General features: G+C 37.7%; 1 pseudogene; it reads right to left on the reverse strand.

Annotated features, from left to right (window-relative positions):
- Positions 1-5,203: 5,203 nt before the first annotated feature.
- LOC122279811 lies at positions 5,204-7,111 on the reverse strand (annotated as a pseudogene).
- Between the last annotated feature and the right edge of the window lie 8,454 nt (positions 7,112-15,565).

The raw sequence follows: 15,565 nt of genomic DNA on the forward strand, positions 1-15,565 counted from the left end.
CCCCCATGCATGCTGATAATCCTTCGTCTAAAGCTTTTATACATTTACAGATTATATACAGTTAATGGCATCCACTCCTCTTCCTCACCTTTACGGGTAACCCGCCTTTGATCCTCAAAGTCAAGGACATTAATGGCTCAAAACCCTTTGTTGGGAGCTTTTCTGACACAGAGACGATTCTAAATAAAGGAGGGATGAAATTTAACGTGGTTCGGCAATTGCCTACGTCCACAGCTGCTGTAATTTCACTATAAAATTATTTTTACAGAAATCTCTCTCTCACCCACTCTGATGCACTTCTCTGCTGCACACTCCACACACTTAAGCTCTCATATTTATAGGAGAGCAGATCACTACGTTGGAGCAATTTGCTGCATAATTCTTGGGGAGGTGCCTAACAATACAAAAGAGCAAACGGTGCAACGGTGCATTTGGTGTCTTTCGGTGCATATTTCACTGTTCACTGTTTTTGTCTCCACCTGCAACAATCTCCCACTTGGAGACAAATGAGTCTACATATCTTCATAGCAATTATCACAGCAACTTCAAGTCATGCCTTTAAGTACGAAGTCCAACTGAAACTATACACAGCTTCAGTTTGTCAGCAGTAACTACTTTTGTGAACATGTCTGCTGGGTTCTCTGTTCCTCGAATCTTCTCAAGTATCAGCTGTCCACTATCGAGAAGAGATCGGATAAAATGGAATCGCAACTGTATGTGTTTTGTTCTGGAATGAAAGACTGGATTCTTTGCAAGAAAAATAGCACTCTGACTATCACTGTGCAGAATGCCTTTTTCATTCTTCTTTCCCAATTCCTCCAAGAATGACTGCAATCAAACCATTTCCTTCTCTGCTTCAGTTATAGCAACGTATTCCGCTTCTGTAGTTGAGAGAGCAACAATTTTCTGTAACTTAGAAGCCCACGATACAGCAGTATCACCCAGCGTATACACAAATCCAGTAGTACTTTTTCTGCTGTCAACGTCACCTGCTAAATCAGCATCTACATATCCCTGTAGTTTTAAACCTGCTTTTGTAAAGCATAGTGACGTATCTGAAGAGCCTTGTAGATATCTTAAAATCCACTTGACTGCTTCCCAATGCTGCTTTCCTAGATTACTCATGTACCTGCTCACAGCTCCCACTGCTTGTACAATATCTGGCCTTGTACAGACCATGGCGTACATAAGACTACCAATAGCAGATGCATAGGGTATTCTGTTCATGCATTCTTTCTCTTCCTTCGTCTTTGGCGACTGATCCTTAGTTAGTCGAAAGTGACTAGCTAAGGGTGTGCTCACTGGTTTCGCCTTGTCCATGTTAAACTTTCTGAGCACCTTCTTCACATACTCTTCCTGCGAGAGCTTGAGAGTATCATTAGACCTGTCTCTAATAATTCTCATACCAAGGATTTGTTTTGCAGAACCCAAATCCTTCATCTCAAATCGCTTTGACAACTGCTTCTTCAGTTCATTGATTTCCTCGATGCTTGACCCTGCAACGAGTATATCATCCACATACAACAGTAGGATAATATAAGACTTGTCAAAGTTCTTCATATAGCAACAATGGTCAGACTGCAGTCTTGTAAATCCATTACTGCACATGAAGTTGTCAAACTTCCGGTACCATTGTCGTGGAGCTTGTTTTAGGCCATACAAACTCTTCTTTAGTTTGCAAACTAGATTCTCTTTTCCCTTCACTAAGAATCCTTGTGGCTGGTGCATATAGATGTCTTCCTCCAAATCACCATGAAGGAATGCAGTCTTCACATCTAACTGCTCAAGATGTAGATTCTCTGCAGCCACAATTGCCAACACTAGCCTGATCGTTGTCAATTTTACAACTGGAGAGAAAATGTCTGTGTAGTCGACACCTTCCTTTTGTTGAAACCCCTTCACGACGATTCTGGCTTTGTAGCGCTTGCTACCATTATGCTCTTCCTTAATTCTGTACACCCATTTATTGTGCAAAGCCTTCTTGCCTTTTGGAAGTTTAGTTAGCTCCCATGTCTGATTTGACATCAATGACTCCTTCTCATCTTGCATGGCTTTCTCCCACTTGATCGAATCTTCAATTCGTAGAGCTTCATCATAACTTTCCAGTTCACCACTATCTGTTAGCAAGATGTAATATAGAGATGGTGAGAACCGCTGTGGTGGCCTAATTGTTCTTGAAGATCTTCGAATAACAGTGAGTGGTGTACGTTGTTCGATCTGTGTATCATCATTTTCTTGATCATCGTTCTGATCAGTGTTGACTCGAGTAACATCAAAGTCAACAACCTCAGGTTTCTTTGGCTGCTCGTCAGATTCAGCTTGTGACTTAGCTTTGTACAGAATCTGCTCATTAAATATCACATTTCTACTTCTGATGATTTTGCGATTTTTATCATCCCAAAATCGATAGCCAAATTCTTCATCACCATAACCGATGAAAAAACATTTTCTAGATTCGGCTTCTAACTTGTTACGATCAGTAGAATCTATGTGAACATATGATAAACAACTAAAAACTTTCAAATGGGAAAGATTTACCTTCTTTCCGCTCCAGACTTCCTCTGGTAGATCGAACTTTAAGGGAACTGAATGTCCCCTATTAATCAAATAGGCTGCAGTGTTAATTGCATTAGCCCAAAAACATTCAGGCAATCCTGAATTCAGCCTCATGCTTCTGGCACGTTCGTTGAGAGTTCTGTTCATACGTTCAGCTACGCCATTTTGTTGCGGTGTCCCGGGAATAGTCTTCTAAAATCTAATCCCATTTGCAGCACAGAATTCTTTGAACCCTCCGTCGATGTACTCTCCTCCATTGTCTAACCTCAGACATTTTAACTTTAAGCCTGTTTCATTTTCAACCATGGCTTTCCACTTCTTGAAAGTATCAAATGTGTCAGATTTATTTTTCAAAAAATAAACCCATACTTTCCTGCTTGAGTCATCAATAAAGGAAACATAGTATTGCGATCCTCCAAGAGAAGCGACTGGGGATGGCCCCCACAAATCTGTGTGCACCAACTCCAACTTTGTAGATTTTGGAGTTCTACCATTTTTCAGGAAACTAACATTTTTCTGCTTCCCAAAAATGCAACCTTCACACATGTCAAAATCAGTTGATTCTAACTTTGGTAACTTCCCCTTGGATAATAGTACATTCATTCCTTTCTCACTCATGTGACCAAGCCTTTGATGCCATAGGTTGGCATTTGCGTCAGCAATTGCAACAGTATCTCTAATGCTTGAAGTCATGTATAGAGTACCTGTTTTTGTGCCTTGAGCTACTACCATAGCTCCTTTTGTTATCTTCCACATGCCACCGGTAAATAATACCGAATGCCCATCAGCATCAAGTTGTCCTACAGAAATCAGGTTCCTCATGAGCTTAGGAACATGTCGCACCTTCTGTAGCAACCATGCACTTCCATTGGGCAAATTGATTGGTACATCTCCCATGCCTTCGATTTCCAACGCTTCACCATCTGCTAAGTACGCATTCCCGAATCACCAGTGACATAATTCTGCATGATTTCTCGATGTGCTGTAGTGTGGAACGAGGCTCCTGAATCTAACACCCAAGATTCAATTTGGTTGTCGACTGAAAGGAGTAAGGCATCTCGGAGCTCTTCTGTTGTGGCATTAATAGAGTCATGCTCATTCTTCTTCTTTGCTTCCTTGCAATTATTTTTGAAGTGGCCAATCTTGCCACAATTCCAGCACTGTACTTGTTTTCTGGACCTAGATTTACTTCTGCCTCTTCGGGACTTCGATCTGCCCCGATTTGAACTTCTACTAGCTCCTCTACCTCTCGTCTCAAGGTTTAAGGCAGAACTGGAAGTTGATGCTTCTCCTGTATCTCTTCTGCGAACTTCCTCACTAAGAATATGGTCCCGGATATCTTGATACTTCATCTTTGTTTTGCCATCAGAATTGCTAACAGCTGTTCTCATGGCCTCCCAGCTTTTTGGCAATTGAGCTAGAGCAATCAGTGCACGTACTTCATCATCAAATTCAATCCCCACTGAAGCTAATTGATTGATGATGGTGTTGAACTCATTCAGATGCTGAATAACTGGAGTTCCTTCTGCCATTCTCAAGTAGAATAGCTTGTACATCAAATGCACTTTGTTATTGGCTAATGGCTGCTCGTACATGTCCGATAGAGCTTTCATCAAATCCGCCGTGGTTTTTTCCTTTCCCACATTATGTGCAATTGATCTTGACAGTGTTAGTCGAATGACTCCCAACACTTGTCTATCAAGGAAACTCCAATCTTCATTGCTCATATCATCTGGCTTTCTTCCTAGGAGTGGAAGATGTAGTTTCTTCCCATAGAGATAATCCTCTATCTGCATTCTCCAGTAGGCAAAGTCTGTATCGTCAAATTTCTCGATACCAACACCTTTAGCTTCTTCTCCAGCCATAACTTTACAAATGAGTTCAAATTCAAACAAACAAAGATCACCGTTGCGTCCGAAACACTCGAATTAGCTGGAAACGAGTCCGGAATGATCCAAATAATTTGTCAGCACTATTTGATGGTCGCGATGGAACTCCAACTGGCGTGATCTAGTCCAAAATGATCTGCAACACATGAATGGTTCAGATCCAATGTACTAATGCCGAATATCAAAATTTCGACCGTACGGATGAGTCCGGAATGATTCAAATAGTTGGAAAGCACTATTTGATCGTCGAAATCGGACTCCGAATGGCTTAGATCTAGCCAAAAACAGATCTAAAAAACGGACGGTTATGATCTGTCTGGCGCATGAGATACACGCGCTGCACAGTGCGCGTGGGCAAACGCGTGGGCGCGTGTAATACACGCGCTACAGACTGTGCGCGTGGGGGAGAGTGAGGCGCGTGTTACACATGCGCCGAACCTCTGTAGGGCGCGTGGGGGCGCGTGTCCTTCACGCGTCTTCAACCTCTGGAGCGCGTGGGGGAGCGTGTGTTGCAGCAGATGCACGCGCCGATCTTCTAGGGGCGCGTGTAGGCTCGTCCGACCTCCGTTTTCGATTCCGTTTGCGGCAACGGATTCGTCTCGATGTGAGGAACACCGTGGAGTTGTCAAAAATTGATTTTGAACAACTTGAATTTTCGGATAGCTCGAACCAGTTGTTGGGAGCTTTTCTGACACAGAGACGATTCTAAATAAAGGAGGGACGAAATTTAACGTGGTTCGGCAATTGCCTACGTCCACAGCTACTGTAATTTCACTATAAAATTATTTTTACAGAAATCTCTCTCTCACCCACTCTGATGCACTTCTCTGCTGCACACTCCACACACTTAAGCTCTCCTATTTATAGGAGAGCAGATCACTACGTTGCAGCAATTTGCCGCATGATGCTTGGGGAGGTGCCTAATAATACAAAAGAGCAAACGGTGCAATAGTATATTCGGTGTCTTTCAGTATATATTTCACTGTTCACTATTTTTGTCTCCACCTGCAACACCCTTGTCCTTATTAACCACTTCTATCTCAAACCTCTCGATCATTGATGCTGCAATCGACTTCATCTGAGTGTATGCTAATTCTTTTCCCAGACATATTCTCGGTCCGGCATGAAACACCAGAAACTTATACGGGCTCACTTGCCGACACACTCCATTTTCCAGCCATCTTTCCGGCAGGAACTCACGACAATTCTTTTCCCAAATGCCTTCCATCCTTCCCATCGCGTATGTGTGGTATGCCACAATCCAACCCTTCTTCACAAATGTGCCGTCCGGCATGATATCATCGTTCAGACATACTTTAGTATCGATCGGAACGGGAGGGTACAGTCTCATCGCTTCTTTGATTGCTGCATGTAGATACTGCATGTCTCGGAGCTCATCAAAGGTATACGAATCGCCGCAGTTTTTTCCTCCATGAGCTCGGATTTTTCCGAGCTCCTTCAATATGTTTCGCTCCACGTCCGGTTTCGACGATAGGAGCCAAATGAACCAGCTCAAAGTCGAAGAGGTAGTGTCTCGACCCGCAAGAATGAAGCTTATGACGATATCTCGGAGAAATTCAGGGGAGTTTGCCTCATTTGCGATAAAACGAGAGAGTAGGTCTGCATCTTTATCCACCTTTTGTTCCAATCTCGACCGTATAATATCATCTGCAAATTCATGGACGGTTCTGATTGCGTCTCTTAGCCTTCGCTCTGATCCAATGTTGAGAAACTTTTTAAGCTTCCCCAAAATTGGGATGGCATACAAGAACCTCCCAGAGCTAAGCGTAGCAGCGTCCCCGAAAGCCCGCATGAACTTGGCCCCGACGGTTCCATCGCCGCCAAGACAACCCGGGTCGACGTTAAATGCCAGTTTGCAGACATTGTCAAATGCGAAGCGCTCCAAAATATCCTGAAAATTCAAGACGCTTGCTGTTTCCGCGGCTTTTGATAAGATCGGAACCAGTCTCGTCATGGTCTCCACGGTGACGTTTTCCTCGGAGCGATTTGGTGTTGAATTCGTAGCTAGCAGTTTTCGTCTGGACCATCCAGAGTTCCCCGTCGGAGTTGAAGATTCCTCTGCCAAGAAAATCTCCTAGAAGCGTTATGATGCAGTCGCCTTTGGGATAGTTCTCGAAGTTGGTCTTGAGCATGTGCTCAACGTTGGATGGGTTCGAGGTGATGACGCCCTGGATCTTGCCGGGACGCCGAAAGACAGAAGTGTTTGTGGGGCATTTATCGAGAGTTTTAGTTGTCCAGTCAAGAAAACGGTGTCGGTTCTGCAATAATTCAGGCAGCGTTCCGAGTATAAGATACACGTTAAATCCTTTGTGGATGGGTTTCTTTTTGGACGTGTTAGAGATGAGGTAGATATAGATGGAAAGAAGAAAGAAGAAGATCAGGAAAGATTGGACAGAGAAGAACTGATCCATAAGGGAATAGAGCGAAAAGATGGGAGAGAGATTTTAGGGTTATATGAGCGAAATGGATGATATATAAAGAAATGGATTGGATACCTGGAGAGGAGTTTTCGAAGGTTAGTGTATTATTTATGGTGGAGAAGATAGCAGTTAATTGTTTTGGAAAGTAGATAGTGGTTATAACTTGCAAAAAGAAGTAGATAGCAGTTGAGCTTTACTGCAATAAGACAACATGTACGGACGCACATGTCTATGAAATTGGAGCTTTGTCATGATCAGAATGTTCGAGGTTGTGCATTTGTACCAGATGCTCACTTGGAAGGTTGCAAATCTCAGGGTTTTTGTATGTGTCTCCAAAAACAAAGTGCTTAGAATAATTTCTTAAGATCATCAGGTACTGATGATTTGGCCTTAATTTGAATGAGCTGGTTTACTAGTACCATTAATTAATCCTGAAGTAATTATTGGAATAATAAGAGTGGTGCTTAAAGTAAGTACGTAGCTAGGGTACTTGTTCAAAATACCAAAATCAAACAAGCCGATTTTGTCTGAAAAAAAGCTCACTTGGAAGGTTGCAAATCTCAGGGTTTGTGTACTTGTGCAGGTAGTAAACGAGGAAGACTTATTTTGATCAGTAGATAATTTTCATTTTCATTCTGATGGCATGGGAAGAGATTGGGTCAAAGTGTAAATTAAGTCTAGGTTCCCATTCTGGATTTGACTCTGAAAGTATATAATAAAATCATCATTTATCTAAAAAAAGTTAAAGAAAGATTTAGATTTAATTATTGATATCATTTTTAATTTGCTAGATTTAAATAAATTTTATACACTAATTCGCGCATTGATAATATTTTTTATTTAAAATAAATATAAAACATTTTTAAATAAAGTAAAATATCTTATATTTCATAAAAATTATTTTTTTCTTTAATTCATATTAATTCATTAAATATATATATTTTATATTAATATTAATATATAAATTAGTATATAAAATATGCTGGAAGAGATTTTTCTTTATGATTAATTGATTAGCAGAACCTCCATTAATTAATCCACAGTACCACAGCCAGCTTGTCACAACCCCCAGGAGATTTGCCCGGGACCACACCTCAGCACGACCCATGGAGGGTCAGGACAGTCACATGGCTAGTCTGCTTGCATGCCTTGGCTCAAACCATGACACGCAGCGAGCGAGCATGCAGGCTACCGACCGCGCGCAGACCATGCGTGCAGGCTTGCGCATGCCCTTGAGCATGCATCTGAGCGCATGCATGCGTGCCCCCACACCACCTAGCAAGGCCAGTGGCATGCCCCCACAGGCACGCCATCCAGCGCACGACTCCAGTCTGTGCCTTGCAGAGCAGGTTAGTGGCATGCCTCGCGGCGTGCCATCCAGCGCATGGCTCCAGCCCATACCTTGTAAACTCAGTGCCCAGGCCACCAGCCTGGGCCATGCCGTGCACCATCATGGCTTACCTTCAGCAAGCCATGCCCATCATGCCGTGCACCACCATGGCTCACCTTCAGCAAGCCATGCCCACCATGCCGTGCACCACCATGGCTCACCATCAGCTAGCCATGCCGCACCACCCTGGGTCACCATCAGCCAGTCATGCCACGCACCACCATGGCTCACCACCCAGCAAGCCATGACCGCACCACCTGACCATGGGCTAACCTGACCACCGTACACCACCTAGCTCACCATGGGCCATGCATGCCACGACTAGCCTTGGTCCATGACCATTATTTTGTTATTTATTTTATTTATTTAATTTACTTTATTTATTTATTTTCTAGGGACCTATTGGGGGTTTCCAATTTGTTTTTCTTATAAATAGGACCTCATTCATTTGTTTTAGAATCTTTTGACAAACTCCTAGAGGGAAGACTCTTGTTTGAGAGATCACAAACTAGTGCCTTTGCACTTAGGCTTTTTGGGTGCAATTCGTGAATCCCAAAGAGAGAATTACACTTTACAATTCGTGAATAAGTGTGATTCAATCTATCTTATTCTTGCAACTTGGTGCAATTCGTGAATCCAAGTTGTGTTTATCAATCTATGAGGTTTATTCATTACTTGTGCAATTCGTGAATCAAGTATTGATTATCCTTTTTATGTGTTTGTTCATTCAAGTTCATTAGTATTTTGCTATTGTTCTTGAGCATTCTTCGTTGTTCTTGAGCTTTCTTCATTTTGCACTTGAGTGTTCTTCATCGTTCATGCATGTTCTTCATTGTGTTCATGCATGTTCATCATTGTTCTTGATGTGTTCTTATTGAATTTGGCTCATTCAATCCGCCCAAGCCCCAAAATCGCCCCACACAAGTGTTAGTCCACTTTCCATATTGGATTGCTCCATCTTTCATGCCTTAGCCGCCCACCCTAATTGCCAATCAAGGTTCCTATAATTTAGGAACCCTAGTTGACCCATTCCATACTCCATAGCCAGCCATACACATCATCCATCATATCCCAAGATTTTAGGAGAGTCATCTCCAAGATTTGAGGGAAATCATCTTCCAAGATTTTAGGAAACTTCATAAAATCTCTCCTCCATCAAATTTTGGCTAGCTCTAGCCATTCCCTCCACATCACTCATCTTCAATCCTAGCCACCCATCTTATCTTTTCCAAACCCTAAACACATCATCCAAACCCTAAGCCTATCTTCCAAGTGGCGCCTACACCATAGCACTCACTGGTGCCGTGCGCCCATCACCCTTGAACCACACCATCACTCTTCATCTTCCATCACTCCATACACCCATCTTAGCCTAAACACTTAACCCCACCATCCCCAAGTGGTCATATTGACCACCTTTGCACGTGAGCCAAGCAAGAGAGGAACCAAGGTTCGGTCATCACAAGACCACTATTGGCGTGGAGGACTTGGTGTTTTGGGTCTAGACCGAGGACCCCAACACAGCCGCCTAGCTCCAAAGATTCCAAGTCAGGATCGCATTTATATTGATCGAATTCTAGCCACGACAAAGTAGGCCAACTTTGATATATTAATGTCCCTGCAGCATGGTTAACTTTCTCGTGAAACGTGAGGAAGAAAAAGAAAGAGGCAGCTACTTGGGCTGACATGAAAAGTGGGTCAGGATCATCGAAGTAGGGTAATATTTAAAGAGCAATGTTACATACAATCGTGAAATTGCAGATGTCGCGTAATCGTTTTGAAAAAGAATGGAGTCCACGATTAAAAAGTTAGTTTTTTTTTTTTCATGTGGGTCTCATATTAATTCATTTTTTTCAAAGCGACTGCACGTCGCTTGCACAACACGATTGCAAATATCATTTCTCATATTTAAAAGCATTGTTACCAAATCTGAGAGACTGATCCGACCATCGAGTACTACTTAGTGGCATTTGTGGCTAGGGTTGTAATCGAGTCGAGTTTTGAATTGTTAAGCTTAACTCAATTAAAAAAATTTGAGCTCGAGTTTAAATTTTTAATTTGTTTTTATTTGAATTCAGCTCGATAAATCCAGCTTCTAGATCAAGCGAGCTCAAGCTCGATCTTCAAGAGCAAAACGAGCTCTAGCCGAGTTGGTTCGACTCGGCTCGACTCGAATTGTGTTTTTTTAATTTTTATTTATATAAATTAATAAAATAAAATATTAGAGAAATAAAAAATGCATGTAAGATAACTTAATTTTTTTTTCATTGTATCCATTTGCAATTTAAATAATCAATAAACGAACTAATGGTAGTAATTTAAAAATATACACAAGGGCCTTCAAAGAAAACCACAAAAGAAAAATAGTTATTTGCATTTAGAAAAAAGAAAAAAAAGAGAGAAAATATTGACATAGGAAATCCAATTAAATCAGGGATAAGAGTGCATGTCGAATAAAATATTTAGAATTATTATTCTATAGTACCTCTATAAGCATCAATGGTTAAAAAGATTATTTCAAATAAACAAAATACATGTAAAGAGACTTCAAAGTCTAAACTACATCAAATTTTGAAATCTCACGGAATTCTAAATACATAAACTAATAGAAGTTGTCATATATTTTAACTTCCTTGCATTTTTTTTTATCAAAAGTATTTAACCATAGCAAATATGTCAAATGAGATTTGACAAATAACAAATTTTAGTAGAAATCAATTTTGATAAACTCCAGTTCATGCTATCATCTTTCAATCATGTTCATAACTTTAATAAAAGTCAGTTCATAATATCATGTTTCAAAATATCAAAGGACCCTGCGTGTATGCCCAACAAATATTTATAAGTATTTTTACTCCCACACATACACAAGCTTGAATTATACACAAGTATTGCATTGCATAGTATCCATCTATAATATCATATTTCAAAATATTAATCATGATATGAAAGGACCCTGCATGTATGCCCAACAAATATTTATAAGTATTTTTACTCCCCTACATACACAAGCTTGAATTATACACAAGTATTTCATTGCATAGCATCCATCTATAATATCATATTTCAAAATATTAATCATAATATAGAAGGACCCTGCATGTATGCCCAACAAATGTTTATAAGTATTTTTACTCCCCTATATACACAAGCTTGAATTATACACAAGTATTACATTGCATAGCATCCATCCATAATATCACATTTCAAAATATTAATTATAATATGAAAGGACCCTGCATGTATGCCCAATAAATATTTATACGTATTTTTACTCCCCTACATACACAAGCTTGAATTATACACAAGTATTGCATTACATAGCATCCATCCATAATATCATATTTCAAAATATTAATCATAATATGGAAGGACCCTGCATGTATGCCCAACAAATATTTATAAGTATTTTTACTCCCCTACATACACAAGCTTGAATTATACACAAGTATTGCATTACATAGCATCCATTCATAATATCATATTTCAAAATATTAATCATAATATGGAAGGACCCTGCATGTATGCCCAACAAATATTTATAAGTATTTTTACTCCCCTACATACACAAGCTTGAATTATACACAAGTATTGCATTGCATAGCATCCATCCATAATATCATATTTCAAAATATTAATCATAATATGGAAGGACCCTGCATGTATGCCTAACAAATATTTATAAATATTTTTACTCCCCTACATACACAAGCTTGAATTATATACAAGTATTGCATTGCATAGCATCCATCCATAATATTATATTTCAAAATATTAATTATAATATGAGGACCCTGCATGTATGCCCAAAAAATATTTATAAGTATTTTTACTCCCCTACAGACATAAGCTTGAATTATACACAAGTATTGCATTGCATGGCATCCATCCATAAGCTTCAATTATGGCAATATAATTTCTGCCAATTCCAACTCCTCCTACAAAATAAAAAATAGAAATAATCATGTACCTTTCTACTCTAGAAAATAATTAAAGTGTTCATGAAAGTGATAGTTTTTTTTTTTTATATATATGAAAATGATACTTACTTTTAGTTCTTTCTTAATTCCATGGCATGCTCTAACCCGATCTGCTCTACATAGTAGTATTTGAACCGTTTCAGTTGACAAAGATGCTCGATATGGATCGATAACTCTACCACCAGCACTAAATGTGGACTCTGAAGCAATTGTACTTATAGGAATTGCTAATATGTCACGTGTCATCTTAGACAAGATTTTATATTTGAGATTATTGACTTTCCACCATTCTAAAGCATCAAACTTTGCATCAGTACCTTCCTCACATATGTAAGCACCCTCTTCCAAATATACATCCAAGTCCGACTTAATATGCTAAAAAGTGTCAACACTTCTAATGAAAGATTAGAACATTGACCGCCCACTTGGCATAGTTCGTGCAAAAATATTGTTAGAGCTGCTCGAAGAACTTACATTAATATTTTTCTGCATAGTTTGCCCCATAGCTATTGAATTATGAACTTGGACATACTCATCATATAACTCATGCAAAACTTTAAAAACAAGATCAATATTCTGAGAAGCTTCAAATTCAAGATAAATTAAAGGAAAACAGAACTTTATCAACACCATTTTGTATCTTGGATCCAATACCGCAGCTATTGCCATTAACAAATTGCATTCACTCCAATATTTCTCAAATTTCTCATTCATCTTTTTTGTCATTGCTTGAATATATTCATTTCTATCAATACTCTTCGCAGTCAATACTTCTTTCATCCTCCATACCTCAGGAAGAAACAAATTAGAAGTTGGATAGACGCTTCCAGATACAATGTTGGTCACTTCATTGAAAACTTCTAGAATATCACAAATATTTTTAACTTTCATCTAATCATCAATAGTAGGCACCCATTAAAAATTTTGATCCCTATTTTGAAATCTAGGGAACACTTTCTTGAATTCCATAGCAGTCACCAACATCAAGTAAGTACTATTCCATCGAGTGGGAACATCTAATATCAGTTATTAAATATATCCTAGATAGAATTAATAATATTTAACTATGGGCTATAAATAATATAATTTTTTAAATATATAATGAGTTAATAATATAAGAAAATTACTTATATAACTAGACTTATTAAATATACCCTAGATAGAATTAATAATATTTAACTATGGGCTATAAACTATGTCATAAACATTTTATACAAGAAACAATTATAACATATAACTAATTTTTAATTTATGTAAACATATAATTTATAGTTATTATGAATAAATGTTAATTAGTTACATATATATATATATATATACATACATATACGTATATATTAGCATCATGGTATGTGTCTCATATTACATACCTTACATAATAATATATAGTAACATATCATATATGAAATTATTAAGTCATACTGATCAACTATTGTACAAATTATAATTTAATGACTTAATAAGTCTTTAAGTGATAAACTAAATAATATATATAGTATATTCAATATATATGCATAGGTGAATAGGTATAAGTAATTAGGCTATATATTATATATTTAAGTATAAAAGTTGATAGATATATATACACTTATATATATGAACGACCTTTAATTGAGTCAAGCAAATGAGTCGAGGCGAGCATAAACGAGCGAGCCTTAACGAGTTTTAACCGAGTCGAGTCAAGTTTAATCGAGTATGTGTCATTTACAAATCGATCGAGTATCTGCTTTAACGAACGAACTTTTTTTTTTCACGAGTCGAGTTCGATTCGAGTTTAATCGAGCGATCTTTCGAACAGACTGGTTCATTTACAGCTCTATTTGTGACGCTTTTAAAAGAAAATTCATAAGCTTTTCAATGTCGATTTTTGATCATTCACATTATAAGATCACTAAACAACATGCATACATATAAGAAAATACTTTAATTATAAATAGATTATATAAAAAAAATTTATAAATTGATGTGAGTTACTGTAATATGTTATATTATAAAATTACTTTTATTATAAAATAAATCTAATAGATTTCATGAAACTATATCAATTTATAAGTTTATCTTATATAATCTTTTTATATATATAATACTTTTTTTTCTTATAATATATCCAATCTAGCATCGGCATACATTACTTCTTTCGATGAGATATCTATTTAAATCTCAATATATATGGAAGTGTGGAGCTGATTAGGGCACTAGATAATAATACTGTCACTTGATCTTATTTGTTTTCACAATTATTTTTATATAATCTCATTGAATCATTACAATTTTTTTAAATTTTCATACAAAATAAAATAAACAATTCAATATTTTCAAATTTTAAAATAAAAATAATATTGAAAAAAATATATTATAACAATATTTTATTCAACTTTCATCCTGTTGCCCAGATGACTAACACAAAAGAGGGGGTGAATTGAGTTGTATTAAAAAAAATAACAATTATAAATCAAATATACAATATAAAATATAAATAAAATACGAAATATCAATAAATATAAAGAGTAAGGGTAAGAGAGAAGCAAACTCAGTATATTAACGAGGTTCGGCCCCACTGCCTACGTCCTCGCCTCAAGCTATCCTTTGAGGATTCCTAAATTCACTATTCAATCTTTTTCAGGTGGACATAGAAACCTATTACACCTTTGAACAACATCACTACAAAGGATCCGTGTAGAACACCCTCTACACTTACAATCACCTTACACGTGGTGATTCAACTATTCCCCGTGGTGATTCAACTATTCCCCGTGTAGAATACTTTCTACACGCACAAGGGTTATACACACTCTTTTACTGATACAAGAGCTGATAGTGGGTAAATTATCAGAAAACACTCCTCAATGAGTGGAATAAGAACAATACAACACAAACTATATCTCTCAAAATGAACAAGAATTAAGGCTCAATACTTAGAGAAGAGAGAATGAAAGCTTTGAATGAATGTTGTATGCTCTTGGTGTTGTGAATGTGAGGCTCTCAAATGATCTATTTATAGGCAAATGAGATTTCATATTCAAATTTAAAAAAATTCACATGTCAAAGACAACATCATTCACTTTTTCAAAAAATTCAAATAAAAGATTTTTCTTTTTCAATTGTCAAAAACAACATCATTCATTTTTCAAAAATTTCAAACCTAATCTTTTACTTTTGATATATGACAAAAGGAGCACACTTTACTTTTCAAATATTTCAAACCTAATTTTTTACTTTTTGCATATGACAAAAGGAGCACACTTTACTTTTCAAATTTTTCAAACCTAATCTTTTTACTTGTTGCATATGACAAAAAGGAGCACACTT

Source organism: Carya illinoinensis, chromosome 10, assembly GCF_018687715.1.
Source record: "Carya illinoinensis cultivar Pawnee chromosome 10, C.illinoinensisPawnee_v1, whole genome shotgun sequence".
NCBI lineage: Eukaryota > Viridiplantae > Streptophyta > Magnoliopsida > Fagales > Juglandaceae > Carya > Carya illinoinensis.